Consider the following 18,359-nt stretch of genomic DNA (forward strand, 5'->3'; position numbering starts at 1 on the left):
TTTTTATTTTTCAAAAAACAAATAAAAGCAATCCAAGCTGAAACATCAAATACTACCCAATTATTACATATAAAATTAAAATAATAAAAATGAAAAAAATATGTGTTACAAATCTACCACTTGTTAAAGATTGGAACAGAACTATATAACATAATTCCTTTGAGGACTAAACAATTCTTAGGTTGTGAAAATAAGATCGATACCATTTCCATTAACACTAGTCACAGCGTTGCCTCTACCTAAGATTAAATTCAATTTTGGTAGCCTCAAATTCAACTCAGATTTTAAATATTTCTGAAGAAGATTCTTTCACTTTTAGTTTCATAATTTATTATTACTGACCGGAAGTCAAATTTACACCATTAGAAGGGATTTTAGCATTCGTTCATTGCAAAGTAAGGTCTAAACAGAAAACTTTGGGAAATTTGAAAATATCCTATCGGGGACACTTAAACTTTATTCTGAAATCATATTCTTCAGATGATTTTCAATTGCATATAATTAATATCATATAACATATCATAAATATTTCTGAAAAATATTGTGCACACATTGTGAAAAGTGATTAATAAACTCTTTAAGACTTCATCTGAAACAAAAATATTGACACTTACCCAGACATGGCCTTCATAGGCTGTTCCCATGCCTTTCTGTGAGTCTAGACAGAAGGCACCTTTCTTCTGATGAAAAGGCACGGGACAAGTTTTTGGAGCTTTTTCTACACAGGTTGTGTGACATGAGAACCCACATGCTTTTTGAGGGAAATAAAGAGATATGATTGTAGGGGATATGATGGTTTGACTCCCTCAACCCCCATTGCAATTCTGTCTACTACTGTAGAGGTGAAATGCTAAAAACTACATTTCCCAGACTCCCTTGGAACTAAGTTTTGGACCTGATGTAAGCTCCACTAATAAGATAACTCTCTGTAAGACTTTGAGTTGAGTCAAGATGGGAGAGATGCCTGATGTAGCACATCCATTTTACTGGCTTGGATCTTGACAGAGGGAGTGTGAGGTCACAGCTGCAGTGGTGGTTTCTGAATTTGATGGAAACTCTGTTAACTCTGCAGCAACAGGGTCTTTCTTGACTCTGGCAGAAGTTGCAGGTTCTGAGGGCTGCAGCAGTGGTGGCAGCTTCCAGAGTCACCATCTTCTTGCGACAAAGGTGGAGCTGTCCCAGGCTCAGCAGAGACTGAGTAATGCTGGCAGCAGGAGATGCTCCTGGGAGCTCAGCTCAGAGCCTGCCTCTGCTGCCCTAGGAGAATTGTATGGGCACATAATTCCCCATTTAAAATCCTATTTTCTTTAATATGCTAGGACACATTTATGGTTAAGGCATCTCTGACTGTCACAATGCTGAGGGCAGGAAAGTTGTCCTGCTCAGCGCTGTGTGTCCCTGAGTGGACACTCGACAGGACTGGCTGGGGAAACCAATGAGTACAGAGTCTGTTCCCTAGGATGACGTATGAGGTGCCTGTGTAGCACTGTGATCCACTGTTTGATATTTCCAAAAAATACATTTCTTTCTTTCAACGATATCTACTGTAATAAATTCATTGAGTAAAATAAAAGGATTACAACTCAAGGATAGTATTCCAATTCCATTTTCCTGTCACATAAGCTGGTGGATGTCATCCTCATACTCTACTAATGCTACAGAGAACAAAATTTCATTAAACACATTTTCCTAATAAGTGTGGCCCTGCCTGCATGGACAGGCTACACAGCATGCCTCCCTGGGGTGCTGTTCACACAGGCTATGAGGGCATGAGGCTCTTTGGAGCTGCACAATGCAGAGGTCCCCCCCAAATGCTCCCAAAGATCACCCGTTCATATGAAACAGATTCAGAGGAATTTTTAGTAAAGTAATCAGTTCACCATCATGCTTCTACAATTCAAAGAGAACGAAATTTCTTCTTACCAACTAAATGCAGTGGACTGAGTGTTTGTGTTCCTTCAAAATTGACATGTTGAAATCCTAATCCCCAGGTGAGGGTATTTGGAGGTGGAGACTTTGGGAAGTCATGGGGGTGGAGCCCTCATGAATGGGATTAATGCACTTAAAAAAGAGACCCCACAGAGTTCCCTGGCCCCTTCCACCACATGAGGACACAGCAAGAAGTCAGCAGTCTGCAACCTGGAAGAGTGTCCTCACCAGAACTGGACCATACTGGTGCCCTGATCTCAGACTTCCAGCCAGTGAGGAATATATGACTGTGTTTAGAAGCCACCCAGTCTCTGTGCTTTGTTATGGCAGCTGACTAAACCACCGAGTTGACTAAAACACTTAGGTACAAGTATTATGGCTCTGACTCCATGTGTCCCTTCCTCGGGTCTTACCTTCACAGGTGCGGCCTTGTCTTATCAAGCCCACCATCAGAGATGTGCACTGGTGACACTTGGTGGGAACGGTAAAGGACGTGAGGAAAAACCTGTGGGTCTTATGCTACAAAATGAAGAGACCAAACATACATCGATGGTTAAATAACTATGAAAAGGTGATTCTGGTGATTCCTTCAACCCACCCTGCCCAAAATATCATTATATATGCCAAGAAAAGCAGCTCCCCCTTTTCTTACCAGCATTTAAGATTCTTGCCCTTAATTACTTCATAGTTGGAAAATACTGATTAAAGGATCCAAAAATTACCAAGAAGAGAAGGGAGGAGGAGGAGAAGAAGAAGGAGAATTATTTAAGTGGTGATCAAATGTTCATTACTACTATTTGGAACCAAATAAATAAAGCCTGGCCTTTATTTGAGCTAATATATCCTGAACATTTAAAAATTCTAGATTGATAAATTCTTCAAATGATTCCTTAACTAGGAATGGAGTCAGAATTGCCTATGTATACATATTTTTACTGGGGAGGGGTAGCAAAAATAATATGTTTTTTTTACCTTCTTTGAAAAAAAAGAATAATTTTAAATTTTTTCTCTATAGAAAATTATGTTTCATTTTCTATTATCAATAAAAAAATAATGTGCTCCGGGATTTGGAACACTCCGATTAAGCAAGCCATATTACACTTTCTAGGTGTAGAAACCCCAACAAATAAAACTGCAGATGTCTTCACAAAATTATCAACAATTTGACAATCCACTATGGATTTTCCATTTCTGTATCATGCCTCTTTGACTTGAAATTACTGTTATCGTAAATTAGCAATATCTAAATTACAATAAAATCCAGTTTCTCCAAATACTAGTTGGGAAATTTTCTCACCTTCATTGTCTCTGTTTCCTGATTTGTGACATGGACAGATTGCAGTCCCTGCCATGGGCCCTGAGTGTGTACAGGGGCTACCTGCTTTTTCTCAGATCTTCAATTTATTCCCCTCTTTTCAGCACCACATGTCACCTCTGCCTCCTAAAGGACTTGGTGTCCCTAATCCCTGAATCCTTCTAGGTTTCCAAAGTATTAATTATCTTGTGACTTTTTGGTAAGTCATTTCTAAGCACCTGACATTCATATTTCTCAGCTCTCCTAACCCCTCACTCAGGTTCTTCCATCTTTCAAAATTATGTTGACTTATTTGTCTACTCTCTCTCTTTAGTCTGTTTAACAAGTTTCATTAGAAAGCAAAAGTGTAGGCATTTTTGAATCTACTATGTTTAACCAGAAGTCTCCAAGAAAAAAGGAAGAAAAGAAAGAAGGGAGGAAAGGAGAAAGGGAGGGAGGGAAGGGGAGAGGGAGGGAGGGAGGGGTTAGAGACCAAAAAGAACTTATTCTCATTTTTCAAGGACCTGCTAAGTTTATAACTAAATCAAGTACCTGAGTTGGAAAGAGGATTCTATTATGATATTCCTTTCTCTTTATCGTTGGTGTGTGAACTGGAAGGTGAGCAGAATCTGTGATCTGAATCAAAGAGACAATAATAAATATAGGCAAGTTACCTATGTCACCAAAATTATAAGAATTAAATTATTTCTCAAGTAAGACAAAAGAATAATACTTGTTAGACAAAAACACAATAAAACTAAAATTCTCACAAAGCTGAAAATATATTTTAAGTAATTTAAATCTATGCTTTCAATTTCTACAAACAAAATATATGTATATTTCATATACTTTATATCAATTTGGCTATTTTTAAATGTGTGTCATAGCATGTGCATGTAGACTACATTAAAAGGAGAATATTAATCATAAACGTATTTAAAGATACTTTCATTAAGTAGATATACGATCAGAATCTTCAAAAGATTTCTTGAACTACTTGTCTTATAAATGTAGAAGGGATTTATGGCTGTAAATATGTAGAAATACATTAAAATCAATTATAGAGGGTTCAGCAAGATTTTGTGAATACTAATAATCTAAAAATGGGTGCAGGTAACTTAGATTACATTTCTTAAATTAGACTTCAAAAGCATATGAAATTTGGCTGTCTATATGATATAAAATTTTTCTTTCCGAGGAAATAGTAGAAAATACGTTTTGAAATGGAAAGAATTGGATGCTTACAGATGTTACTGGGGAATAAGGTTTGATTGTAAGTGAAGATGCTGCACAGCTGAGCAGAGCATATAAGTATATAGACTTGAATAATGACAAATACAATGGAGAAAAAATACAAGAAATTGATAGTAAATGCAGGAGATTCAGAACATATGCCAAATTTTCAAAGTAATGAAGAAAAAAATGTCTCTTTACTATGCATCCCAATAAATAGACTTTTTCATATGGATTCATAGAATGAATATAATAAAGAATCCCTCCTATGAGGCAATTTATTGATGCCTTAGCTCCAATTTAATTTTATTTTATTTAAAAAGAGACTATCTTCAGTCCGAAGGGGGGGGAAAATTATCATATCAGTGGATGCAGAAAAAGTATTTGACAAAATTCAACACCCATTCATGATAACTCTCAACACGCTAGGAATAGAAGAGACTTCCTTAACCTGATGAAGGGCATTTACAAGAAATTAAGGCAAGCACTACCACTAATGATGAAAAACCAAATGCTTTCCCCTAAGAATGGAAACAAGGTAAAGATGTTCACTACCACTTTTCCTATTCAGGCAGAATAAGAAATAATAAGCAGTACCATACTGTCTTGATTACTGTAGCTTTTCAGTATAGTCTAAAGTCAAGGAGCCTGATTCCTCCAGCTCCGTTTTCCTTTCTCAAGATTGCTTTAGCTATTCAGGGTCTTCTGTGTTTCCATACAAATTGTGAAATTTTTTGTTCTAGTTCTGTGAAAAATGCCATTGGTAGCTTGATAGGGATTGCACTGAATCTGTAGATTGCTTTGGGTAGTATTGTCATTTTCACAGTATTGATTTTTCCAATCCAAGAGCATGGTATATCTCTCCATCTGTTTGTATCATCTTTAATTTCTTTCATCAGTGTCTTATAGTTTTCTGCATACAGGCCTTTTGTCTCCTTAGGTAGGTTTATTCCTAGGTATTTTATTCTTTTTGTTGCAATGGTAAATGGGAGTGTTTTGTTAATTTCTCTTTCATATTTTTCATCATTAGTGTATCGGAATGCAAGAGATTTCTGTGCATTAATTTTATATCCTGCTACTTTACCAAATTCATTGATTAGCTCTAGTAGTTTTCTGGTAGCATCTTTAGGATTCTCTATGTATAGTATCATGTCATCTGCAAACAGGGACAGCTTTACGTCTTCTTTTCTGATTTGGATTCCTTTTATTTCTTTTTCTTCTCTGATTGCTGTGGCTAAAACTATGCAAAGCTATGTTGAATAATAGTGGTGAGACTGGACAACCTTGTCTTTTTCCTGATCTTAGTGCAAATGGTTTCAGGTTTTCACCATTGAGAATGATGTTGGCTGTGAGTATGTCATATATGGCCTTTATTATGTTGAGGTAAGTTCCCTCTATGCCTACTTTCTGGAGAGTTTTTATCATAAATGGGTATTGAATTTTGTCAAAAGCTTTTTCTGCATCTATTGAGATGATCATATGGTTTTTCTGCTTCAATTTGTTAATATGGTTTATCACATTGATTGATTTGTGTATATTGAAGAATCCTTGCATTCCTGGGATAAACCCCACTTGATCATGGTGTATGATCTTTTTAATGTGCTGTTGGATTCTGTTTGCTAGTATTTTGTTGAGGATTTTTGCATCTATGTTCATCAGTGATATTGACCTGTAGTTTTCTTTCTTTGTGACATCTTTGTCTGGTTTTGGTATCGAGTGATGGTGGCCTCATAGAATGAGTTTGGGAGTGTTCCTCCCTCTGCTATATTTTGGAAGAGTTTGAGAAGGATACATGTTATCTCTTCTCGAAATGTTTGATAGAATTTGCCTGTGAAGCCATCTGGTCCTGTGAAGCCATCTAGGGGTGGGATAGGGAGGGTGAGAGGGAGGGAGCTGCAAGAGGGAAGAGATATGGGGATATATGTATATGTATAGCTGATTCACTTTGTTATACAGCAGCAACTAACATAACAGTGTAAAGCAATTATACTCCAATAAAGATGTTAAAAAAAAAGAAAAAGAAATAATAGGCATACAGATCAGAAAGCAAGAAATCAAACTATCTTATTTGCAGATGACATGATTAATTATCTGAATAGAAAATGCCTAGTAATGTCAAAGAAAAAGAAAATCTTGAACTGTTAAATGAATTTGACAAAGTCATGACACAAAATTAACACAAAAGTTAATCATATTTCTACATAAGAGCAATAAATAACTGGAAATAGACTTTTTTACTGAGACTTAATTTTTTTAGAACACTTTAGGGTTCATAACAAAATTGAGGGGAGAGTACAGATATTTCCCATACAGCCCCTGCCCCACACAAGGATAAACTCTCCCTTTATCAAAATCCCCCAGCATAGTGGTACGTTTGTTACACTTGATGAACCTACACACACACATCGTAATCACACGAAGTCCATAGTTTACATTAGGGTTTACTCTTGGCCTTGTACATTCTATGGGTTTGGACAGATGTATAATGACATGTGTTTATCATTATGGCACCATACAGAATAGTTTCACTCTCATAAAAATCTTCTCTACTCTGCCTGTTCATCACCTCAACCCCAACCCCTGGAAACTACATGATCTTTTTACAGCATGTAGTTTTGCCTTTTCTAAAATGTCATATAGTTGGAATCATACAGTATGTAGCCCTTTCAGATTGGCTACTATCACTTGGTAAGATGCACTTTAGATTCCTATGTCTTTTCATGGCTCCATAACTCATTTATTTTTATCACTAAATAATATTCTATTGTCTTGACGTATCACAGTTTATTTATCCAGTCACCTACTGAAGGATATCTTGGTTGCTTCCAAGTTTGGGCAATTATAAATAAAGTGGCTATATACATCCACGTACAAGATTTTGTGTAGAGGTAAGTTTTCATTTCATTCGGGTAAATACCAAGGTGCTAAACTGCAGGATTGTTTGTTTTCTTATTGTAGAGTTTTAAGAGTTCTTTGTATGTTTTGGATAATAGTTCTTTATCAGATTTGTCTTTTGCAAATATTTTCTCCCTGTCTGTGGCTAGTCTTCTTAGTCTCTTGACATTGTCTTTTGCAGAGCAGAGGTTTTTAATTTTAATAAAGTCCAGCTTATCAATAATTTAGTGGATCATGCTTTTGGTTTTATATTTAAGAACTCATTACCAATCTCAAGGTCAATGAGATTTTCTCCTATGTTGTAGTTTTGCATTTTATATTTATGTTTATGATCAATTTCAAATTAATTTTTATAAAGAATGTAAGGTCTGTGTCTAGGTTTATATTTTTGCATGTGGATGTCTAGTTGTTCCAGCACCATTTGTTGAAGAGACTCTCTTTGGTCCACTGTATGCTTCTGGGCTCTTTATTATATTCCATTGATCTACTTGTCCATTCTTTTGCTTTAAAAAGGATTGAAATTCTGACACATGCTATAACATAGATGAAATGTGAAGATATTAAGTGAAATTAGCCAGACAAAAAGGGGCAAATATTGTATGATTCTACTTATATAAAATATACAGAATAGGCAAATTCATAGAGACACAAAGTACTTCAGAGTTTACCATGGACTGAAGGAAAGGGAAATGACGAGTTATTGTTTAATGAGGATAAAACTTACTTCTGTGCAGGGAGATGGAAAAGTTTGAGAAATAAATACTGTAATGGTGATGTTTGCAGAACATTGTGAACGTAATTTATGCCACTGAACTCTACACTTAAAATGAATAAATAGAAAATTTTATGTTATGTATATTTTACAACAAAACAAATAAGTAACTAACTAAAAATAGCTCGTATGTGACAGAAGTGACATTACAAATTATTAGGGAAATGATAGACTAGTCAGTGAATGGTACTTGGACAACTAACTTTCATGGTATCAGGGTGGCAAAAGTTAGATTCCTACTTCATAGCAAACAAAGATATAATTTCCTGGTGATTTAAGGACCTAAATGCAAAAAAGCAAAACTTTAAATCTTTTCAAACCTTTGGGGACAGAGGGATACTATAGAAATGGATTTCTTAGAAAACAATTAAAAAGCTCAAGCAATAAAAGGAAAGACTGATAAATTTTAGTAATTAGAATTAAAAATCTCTGCATGACAAAATGAAAGCAATAATAAGACACCACTTCATCAGAACTACAAAATTTCAAATGTCTAGTAGCAGCAACGGTTGACATGGGTATAACAAAATGAGAACTCTTACATGCTGCTAAGTGAGAGTGGAAACTGGTTTTTAAAAACTCTATTGCCCAGCAAGGTGAGAAGAGCATGCACATGGAGGGTAATTTAAGGTGGGGACGCAGAGCCCATGTAGTGTGAGAAGTGATGGGTTAGCTGCAGAGATGGCAGATTGGTCACAGAGAATAGAGTCACTCAAATAATAAGCATATTGAGAATAATAAAAGGCAAGTTTTTCACTATCATCACAGAAAGGAGCTACAAATATGGAAAGAGAGAAAACCAGAATGAACCCTATAACGTTGGATTGAAATTAGAGGTATGAACATGTGTATGAACTCATAGTTTTTATAGGTAAGTAAGTAGACAGCTAGGTAGGTAGAGATGATAGATGGACAAATAGATGATAAATAGATACATATAGAGAGACTGATATATAATATATTTTTCTCCATCTCTATCCAATAAAAAGTTCTGGAATACTGATACCCCAATAGCAATAAACACACCTAACACCCAGATATTGACTTCTAAATACCATTTTCCACTAAAAGCAATCAGAGTGCCTTGGAGAAATGGCTAAATCTAGGGCTGGGAAAATACAGATGAGCTGTACAGCTATTTGAACGCCAGAATAAATTAAGACTATAATGGATTATAAGCCATGGATAAAATTAAAAATACTATGTGTCCATACAGATATAAATAAATTGCAAGTTTGGTGAGAAATGGGGTAAGTACCTCTCTACAAAGTACTTATTAATTACAAAGGAGAAAAAGTAATTTCAACATGGAGAGGCCTGGAAAAATCTCACCTTAGTGCAGAGGTCAAAGTAAACATCATCAATAATGGAATAATGGAATAATGGAATAAATCAAAATCATATACCACCTGATAGGATACAATGAGAAGACCCCAGTATCACTTCTGTGATATTCTTAACAAAGATGCATAATCTGAATCAAGTCGTGAGGAAACACTTGTATAAAAAGAGAGACATTCTCTTCTACACCAGCCTGTGACTTTCAAGAGTATCAAGGTACTGAAGTAAAAGAAAGACTAAGAAACTCTTCTATATGGAAAGAGACTAATGAGAGATGACAACCAAAAGCAAAGTACAATTTTGAACTGTATTCTTTTGCTATAATGGACACATGGGGACAGTTCGTGACACCTGAAGTGGTCTGAGGATTAGATGATAGTAATGCATCAATGTTAGTGAGATGGTTGTATTATATATGTATAAGAAGTAGGAGAATATTCTTATCGATCAGAGTACAAGATAAAGAACTCAAGGTGATGGAAAATCAAATGACAACTTTCAAATAGTCTAGGAAAAATAAATTTATACTCTACTTGAAATATTTCTGTAAAATTTGTGATTGTTTCAAAAAAATTAAGCCATCAGTTGGCAAAATTTTACATTGAAAATATGCATTTCACCACCCAACAACTAACAAATTCTCCCATATGTATATAGGCAAGTGGGTCCCAACAGGCTCATTATAATAGAGAAATTGTAATAAGGAAAAAAAGTCATCAACCGATCAAAAGGAGCATGGTTATGTGAATCCAAGTATATTTATACACTGGAATACTACACAGAAGTTAAAATTAATGAGATGTTTTGACATGAATAAATAGTGTGAAAATAATAAGTTGTAAAACAATAGGGATAATATTTGTGTGTTTTAAGCAGACCAAGAAATCCTGTGAACTTGAAGGATACATGCTTATGATATAAAATATAAGAATGTGAAGGGAAGAATGCACACCATTTCAGAATATTCAATCACCTCCCAGGAAAAAGAAGAATGAAGTTAGATGGGCTCAACTGTTCACTATCAAATTAATTTTCTTTTTATCTGAATCAAAAATGGCAAACTGTTTTGCTAAATTTGTGGGTAGTAGGTATATGGGCTTGTGATAGATTATTCCTTGTACCTTCTTCCATGATGGAAATATTTTATTATTAAAAATTTAAAACAATAAAATAAAAGTGTTATCAAAATTTTAGAGGCTCTGAGCAGAATTTGAAAACAAGGTCTGGCCTGGCTATAAACCACACTGAAATTTTCCAAAGCAGACCACATGTCTCCAGAAGAACTCTCCATCTAGCCTCCAGGATTCCAAAATGTGCAGCAAAGAACCCTGCCCAGATTATTCAGGGTGAATGAGATGCAGAGAAAGAAGGGAATAGCATTTTTGAAGAGGGAGAAAATGAGCTGGGAGACACCAAACCCTTTCACTTGAGGAAACATTTTCTTTTGCAGAGAGTCAAGCTCTCTGATTAACATGAAGGGCAAATAGTTGTTTTATGTCCCATTATATAGGAGATATGAAATTATCTTTAATTTTAAGTGCAGTCGCAAATGTATTTCTTTGTTTTGTTTTTGTTTGTTTGTGGTTTCTTGCATGATGGATGGCCTCTGAGGGCTATTTGTATTTTTTGTTTGTTTTTTTTTTTTGATTTTATATTATAGTTGATTTACAATGTTGTGTTAGTTCCAGGTGTACAGCAAAGTGATTCATTTATACATATAAACATATCCATTCTTTTTCAGATTCTTTTCCATATAGGTTATTACAGAATACTGAGTAGAGGTCCTTGTACTATAAAGGAGGTCCTTGTTGATTATCTATTTTATATACACTAGTGTGTATTTGTTAATCCCAAACTTCTAGTTTATCCCTCCCCCCCATGTTTCCCCTTTGGCAACCATAAGTTTGTTTTCGAAGTCTGTGAGTCTGTTTAGCAAATGTATTTTTATGCCTTACATAATACCAGACTTGATGTTATGATATGATTGTGTAAAATATTCCTGTTATAGCATGACTCTGTAATGTTAATTAAAACAATGCAAATAACAAGAAAATTTTCCCTGCCAGACCATGTCCCCTCATGCTTTGTACCACAAGTTTTACTGACCATTTCATCATTCACCTAACTGTGCTCTCTGCTCTTTTAAATCCTCGCTTCATAGTAGACCCCATCATTAAGTTCTCTGTTCAAGTGCAGGTAGAATTTTTTCTTTTCTCACTGATTTTCAGGAGCAGTTTTCTCATTTGAATTTCAAATCTTCCTGTGTTATCAGTTAAACTTAATATTCTCTATAGACTCTTCCTAAGCAATGCATCTGATTAGGAGAGAAACAGCAATGTTTCTGAATGGGATTCAGTCGCCCTTTGTTTGTTACAAGTGAAAAGTTCTGAAGCAAAGCTACCCCAGAGAGGCACCTTCACTGGGTCTGCTTCGTCTCCACTGTATGAGGATGGAGATGTGGATCTGGAACTGATGTAAAACTTGATATTTAGATTCTGTTCAAATATGTTCTCAATTGGATCAGCCTAGAAAAACAAGTTAGGGAAAACAAAAATTTAAGAGATCACTGTGAAGAATTCAGGACTCTTAATGGAAGTCATGAACATTACAATGCTTCCTAATAATGGGTAACAAAATTATTATTTTAGTATATTTGTTAGAAATATGTCAACCTACAAAACCATAGCCATAATGCTTCAATAGTGGACACAGCTGTTCCCACCTGCACCTTCTCTTTAGCTGGTGCTGTTTCACATCCATCATTCCATCCCATGTGGAAGTACCATGACATCAAAAAAAAAAAAAAAAAAATTGAGCAGGTAGATTTCATCCACAGTGGGTAATAGAGAAATGAACTAGAAACTAAAGATAAGAATTCTATCCCTGAGGGTACCTAGTAAAAAGATTCAGAATATATCACCCCAAAATATGCCACTTTGACATATTAATTATTTGAATTAAAATACTTGAGAAACAGCCATGCAAGGACACTGTGACCCTCCTTTGTCCTCCTGAAGGCAAGATATAGACCTCCCCTGTGAAAGGCACCCTCCCTGTACCAGGAGGAGGGAAGACATTCTTATCAACAGACACAGCGAATTTAAGGCCATGAAGGCTGCATAAACAAACCTTGTTAAACAACCCATATCTTCCTTGTTACTTCACCATTCATTACCCATAACCCAAACCACTTTGTCTATCAATTCTTCACAAATTTACTGTTTCTTTGACTAAAAAAGTGTAAAAGCTTCTTACTCTGGTCACTTCAGGTCTTCTTTCTCTTGGGAAGGCTCCCATGTACATGTAAAAATTCAATAAAATGTGTATGCTTTTCTCCTGTTAATCTGTCTTATGTCAATTTAAGTCTTAGGCCCAGCCAAAGACCCAAAGAAGGTAGACAAGAATTTTTCCTCCCCCACACCAGATTAGGCATTAAATGAAAGTAAAAGAAACTAATCATTGTGATTAATAATTGTGACTAATGGTGCAAATGCAAACCCCTGCTTATTTCACAGTGTAGGAATACTGGCACTCAGGGGTCGCCATCTTTTATGTTTAGAAATTTTTAAACTTTACTTTGGAAGATCATATTGTTACCAAGCCGGCTCGCCACATGACAGGCCAATAAATTGGGAGACAAGGTGCTGAGGCAAGGAATAAGGACTTTATTCGGAAAGCCATCGGACTGAGAAAATGGCAGACTAGTGTACCCAAAAAACCCATCTTATGGGGTCTGGTTGCCAGTTTCTTTTATAGAACAGAGAGGGGGAGGAGGGGAGGAAGTAAAGTGAAAAGGCCATTTATCTTGCAAAATATCTCCTGCTCACTTGGCCCTCATTGGGGAGGGGATGTGTTAATTTCTTCTTTTCTGTAGCAATTCACAGGTGGGCAGGGTCAGAATGTCTCCCTGTGAGGTGAACAAAGGCCTTTTAGTTTAACAGTCAGGAAGAGGGGCAGGGTTCCCTGTGGCAGGCCAGTGATTGTAACAATAACAAAAACAATGAAAAGCAAACGTTAAAGTAAAAGAAACAGAATCATGGAGTCAGAATTTGCTCTTCCCTGTTACACTATAGTGCATAATTTAGTGAGGAGGCTATAGGGCAGCCCTCCTGGAGTTGCATACACTCCATATGGTACTTCATATGGTTCTAGAGAATAAAAATAGTGTTTTGCTATTTTCTTTACACATAATATGTAATATACATGAGATGGCTGTGGTGGTGATAGCAGTTGTAACTGGGATTTAGGGGTGGGGGGAGCTGGTAGAGATTATAGAAAGGCTAACACAGCCCTGAGCACACCTTAGTCGTAGACTCTTAGAAAGTCCTATGGGTTTGTATGAGCACGTTTTTTGGCTAACAGAATAAACTCTCTTTAGACAATAAGGCCAAATAATAAGGAACAGAAATAATAGATGATGTGCAAAGCAAAAACCTTTGGTTAGTAAATTACTTCTTAAGCTTGCTTTCATTTCAAGGTGGCATCAGACATGTGGCTTAAATCCCCAAATGCCCAGTTTATTTTCTCAGTATCTTCCATTGTTAATTCATGTGACCACTGTTATGAAATACAGTGTACTACTATTCATATAATTAATTCATGATTAATTTTTTTTTTTTTTTTTTTAGTGTGGCGAATTTAAAAGTCTGCTTTTGGATTGATTCCTGGTACAATTTTCTATGTGGCTAATACTTTAGAGATCAACAAGTCTCCCAACAAAATACTTGAGCCTAACACTGAAGGCTGGAACTTTAAAACCAGCGAGATTTGCCTGTTGCTAATAGACGTGTTTCCTGGTAGGGCCATGAGCCTCACTGGGACAGAGTCCTCATCCACCGTGCGTGTGCAACTCTCAGCACAATGCCTGGCACAACTGAAACTCAAGTCTTCCCACCTCCATTAGCTGCCTTCTCCATATGCCACCCTCCAACCCTCAGATCACAGCCACATCCTTCACAATCACTACCCTCTACTTCACCAGCTGGTCTGTTTATATCCTCTCTCTCTCTCCTTTTTTTTTTTGCAAACTAGGTTTTCAGTATGAGGTGTAGCAACTAAATGGAAAAAGGGCATAACTCAAATATATAATGCTAATTAAGTATTATGATGCAAACAACCAGGGACATACCGCCTACGGCAAAAGAAGCCCCTCTTGTGTCCCAGTCAACTGCCTTCCTTCCCCAAAGGAAACTACCTTTGATCATCTCTTTGCATTTGCTTAGAATTTTAGCACATTACATCTGCATCCCTAAACACTACTGTAGTGCAAGTGCCTGACATTAAACTTTGGATTGTAGTGTAAGTGCATGATATTAAACTTTGGATTGCTGAGGCATCCATTACAAAAGACATCCATCGTGAATAAACATCTTGCCTGCCTATGACTCAGCTACCAGCATAACAACCATATAAGGAGTTGTCACCCACAGCCATGAAGTTTCCTTTCAGAAAGCCCTCAGCAACCCAGATAACTGACCACTTGAGCCACCCGTTTATCCCTTCCCATGCCCTGAATCCTGCTCTTAAGCTTTAAATTAGACAATAGTGAAACCCTGAAACCCAAGACACCCTACCCTCCATCCTAACAAAAGCAGAGCCCTGGGTCCACTTTCTCTCCCATTCTCTCTACCTGCCACCTCGTTGTGTGGCCACTGGGTAGGCCATGTACCCTCCAGGACCTGTGAGTGATCAATCCTGTTCCTCAAAGTTCCCTGATAGTGTTTACTGAAGCACATCCTGCTATCATAATAAGAACCACAAGGCTTGGTCCAGCCACAACAATGGCCCCTGTGGTGGTGGAGAGGAATGTCAGTGGGACTCACTACAAGTACTATGGCCCAGGTGAGTGCCCCGGGCATTCCTAGACAAGAGCATCACTACCAATAGGCTGAGACTAACACAAAAACCATAGTTTAATTTTGCTCATAGTGTGTTCATTTTTGTGCCTGGCTTTTTTCACTCAACATTATGCTGAGAGATTCATTCATGGTGTTGTATGCAGCTATAATTTATTCATTTTTATTACTATAGTGTATTCCATTATATTAACATAACATAATTTCTTTATTCATTCTACACTTTGATGAACACTTGTGTTTTAGCTGTTACAAACATTCTTCTACGTATCTCCTTGCATAAAATGTGCAAGCATTCCTGTAGGATGTATTTCTAGAAATGAAATTATAGTATATGCATGTTCATATTGCTTCAAATACTCACCAGCACTTGCTTTTATAGTCATTTTATTTTAATTATTTTAACTAGTGGCATCTCATTAGGTTTAGAACTTTTAATACGTTTATTGTCTATTTGGATTTCCTCTTTTATGAGTAGCCTGTTAAATTTCTTGCCACTTTCGCACTGGGTTGACTGTCTTTTTTGTATTGATTTACAGGGCTCCTCACATATTCTGGATATGAGCCTTTGTTAGTTGTATGTGTTACAAGTATCTATCTCCACTCTAAGGCTTGTGTTTTAATGGTCTTTTTCCCACTGTTCTACACTACTAGCATTATAATAAATTAAGTATTCCTAATACATTTTTTCTGGGAACTGTTTTGTTCCACTGGTCTATGTGTCTATGCTTTTGCAAATACCATACAGTTTTAATCACTGTAGTTTTATAATGTCTTGATACTTTTTAGTGCCAATTTGTTCTTCAAAAGCATTTTTACTTTCTTGGCTTTTTGTGTTTCCATATAAATTGTGAATTCCATAAAAAAATAGGATTTTAATCAAGATTATATTGAATCTTGATATATTATATTGAATCTTCAATCTTGATGGAATCTTGATTGAACTGATATATTATCAGTTAAGGGAGAATTAATATCTTTATAATATTCAGTCTTTCAATCTAGGGTTATAGTGTTACTCTCTATTTAATTTAGGCCTTTTCAAGTGTCCCTCTTTAAATTTTATAATATTTCTTCCTAGAGGCCTTTTAGCTATTTTTAGATTTGTTTCTAAATACTTGATTTCTTATGCTATTGTAAATGGTGTGTGTTTAAAAAGGTAATTATTTAATATTTCTTCTTCGTCTATAGAAAGACATTTGAGTATATTGATATGATATATATCTATTTCTGTATATTGACATTGTAGTCAATATATTCTGTACATACAATATACTCTGTATATTGATTTTTGTACATTGACATGGTAGTTAACCACCTTGCAAAACTCTTTTATTAATTCTAAAAATTTATTGAAAGACCCTCCATTTCATAATGATTAGAAATAGTCATAGCAGGCATCTTTGTGGTGTCCCTAAATATAAAAATGGAAAAGTTTCAGTATTTTACCACTAATTACACTGTTTGCTATGAATTCTGTTGCTGATGCTGATACCTTCCATCAGATTAAGGAAGTTCTTTTCTATTTCTAGTTGGGAAGAGGGCTTTTGCTTTTGTTTTTGTATCATAAAAGTATGTTGAATTTTATCAGATGTTCTTATGCTTTTATTGATATATGGTTTTTATTTTTAATCTGTTACTATGTTATGCTCATTCATTTTCTAAAGTCAAACTTTGTGTATCAGGGATAATACCAAATTAGTCATGCTGTGTTATTCTTTTTATATATAACTGGATTCCATTTAGCAATGTTTTTTAAAGAACTCATTATGTTCAGCATTTCATGGGAATTCCCACTGTAGAGCTAAGAGTGTACAAAAGATCAGATTTGGTATGTGTTTTATGAAGATGTTCTACCATTGGGCAATAATGATGAAATATACTGAAAACAATGTATATAATCTTTGAAGTGTTCCAAGGAATGTCATTGCTATCAGCACAAATAAAGTCATACATGTTCTTCTTAAAATTCCAACTACAGTTCAAAGAATGCTTCTGTATTTTCAGCCAAAAGCCTGGATTGTGTACCTTTGTCTTTAACAGCCATAGGAACATTGTTATCCTAGCCTTACCCTCAATAATCTTTTAAATCAGTGGCTAAAAATTAAAGCTCTGTTTTCAGTTAAGACAAAACCTTTATTTTTCACAACAGGTATAAAACCAACAATATACTCATTAATGTCAAAAGAAGAATTCTGTATGTTCACAAGTAAGATTAGACTACAATCTTCCCTTCTAATATTGTCCTTATCGGGTTTTGGTATCAGGTTACAGGAGCCACATAAAATAATTTGGAGAGTGTCTTAGTCAACTACAGCTGCCAAAACAAAATACCATGGACTAGGTGACTAAACAACAGGGATTTATTTCTCTTCGTTCTAGAGGCTGGAAGTTTCAGATCAGGGTGCCACCGTGGTTGGTTTCTGGTGAGAATTTTCTTTCTAGTTTGCAGACAGCCGGCTCCTCACTATGCCCTCACATGGAAGAGGCCACCAATACTATCAGACTAGGGTCTCACCCTTATGATCTCATTTAACCTTAATTACCTCCTAAAAACACTATCTCCAAATACAGTCACACTGGGGATCAGGGTTTCAATATGAGAATTTAGCAGGGGACAAAATTCATTTCATAGTTTTCTGCCCCACAAAATTCATGTCCTTCTCATATGAAAAATACATTCATTCCAGCACAACAGTCACGAAGTCTTAACTCATTTCAGCATCATCCCTAGTGCCTGAAGTCCAAAGTCTCATCAAAATATCTAAATCAAGTATGTTTGAGATTTGAGGTACAGTTCACCCTGAGGCAAACTTCCTCTCCAAGCTGTGAATCTATAAAACCGAACATATTATGTGCTTCCAAAATACAATGTTGGGACAGGCATAGGATAGACTTTCCTACTCCATAAGGGAGAAATAGGAGAGAAGGAAGGGGTGGCAGTTCCCAAGCAAGTTCAAAAAATAGCAAGGCAGACTCCATTAGATCTTAAGGCTCCAGAATAATCCTCTTTGCCTCAATGTCCTACCTTCCTGGACCA

The 18,359-nt window shown here is 36.0% G+C and overlaps 1 protein-coding gene across 5 annotated transcripts in view; it reads right to left on the minus strand.

Annotated features, from left to right (window-relative positions):
• The window catches only part of LOC309654035 (serine/threonine-protein kinase MRCK alpha-like), a 31,951-nt gene continuing 13,592 nt past the window's right edge, over positions 1 to 18,359 (minus strand). The window contains exons 3-5 of one of the 5 annotated variants that reach the window (XR_014259757.1): positions 3,776 to 3,859; positions 2,582 to 2,627; positions 2,364 to 2,448 (exon numbers count right to left, since the gene is read on the minus strand). The gene's annotated coding sequence lies outside the window, so the exon portion shown is untranslated. The other 4 variants (XR_014259755.1, XR_014259756.1, XR_014259758.1 and 1 more) reach the window with 4 other exon arrangements.

Source organism: Balaenoptera physalus (genome assembly GCF_965194825.1).
Source record: "Balaenoptera physalus genome assembly, contig: HAP1_SCAFFOLD_1779, whole genome shotgun sequence".
Lineage (NCBI taxonomy): Eukaryota > Metazoa > Chordata > Mammalia > Artiodactyla > Balaenopteridae > Balaenoptera > Balaenoptera physalus.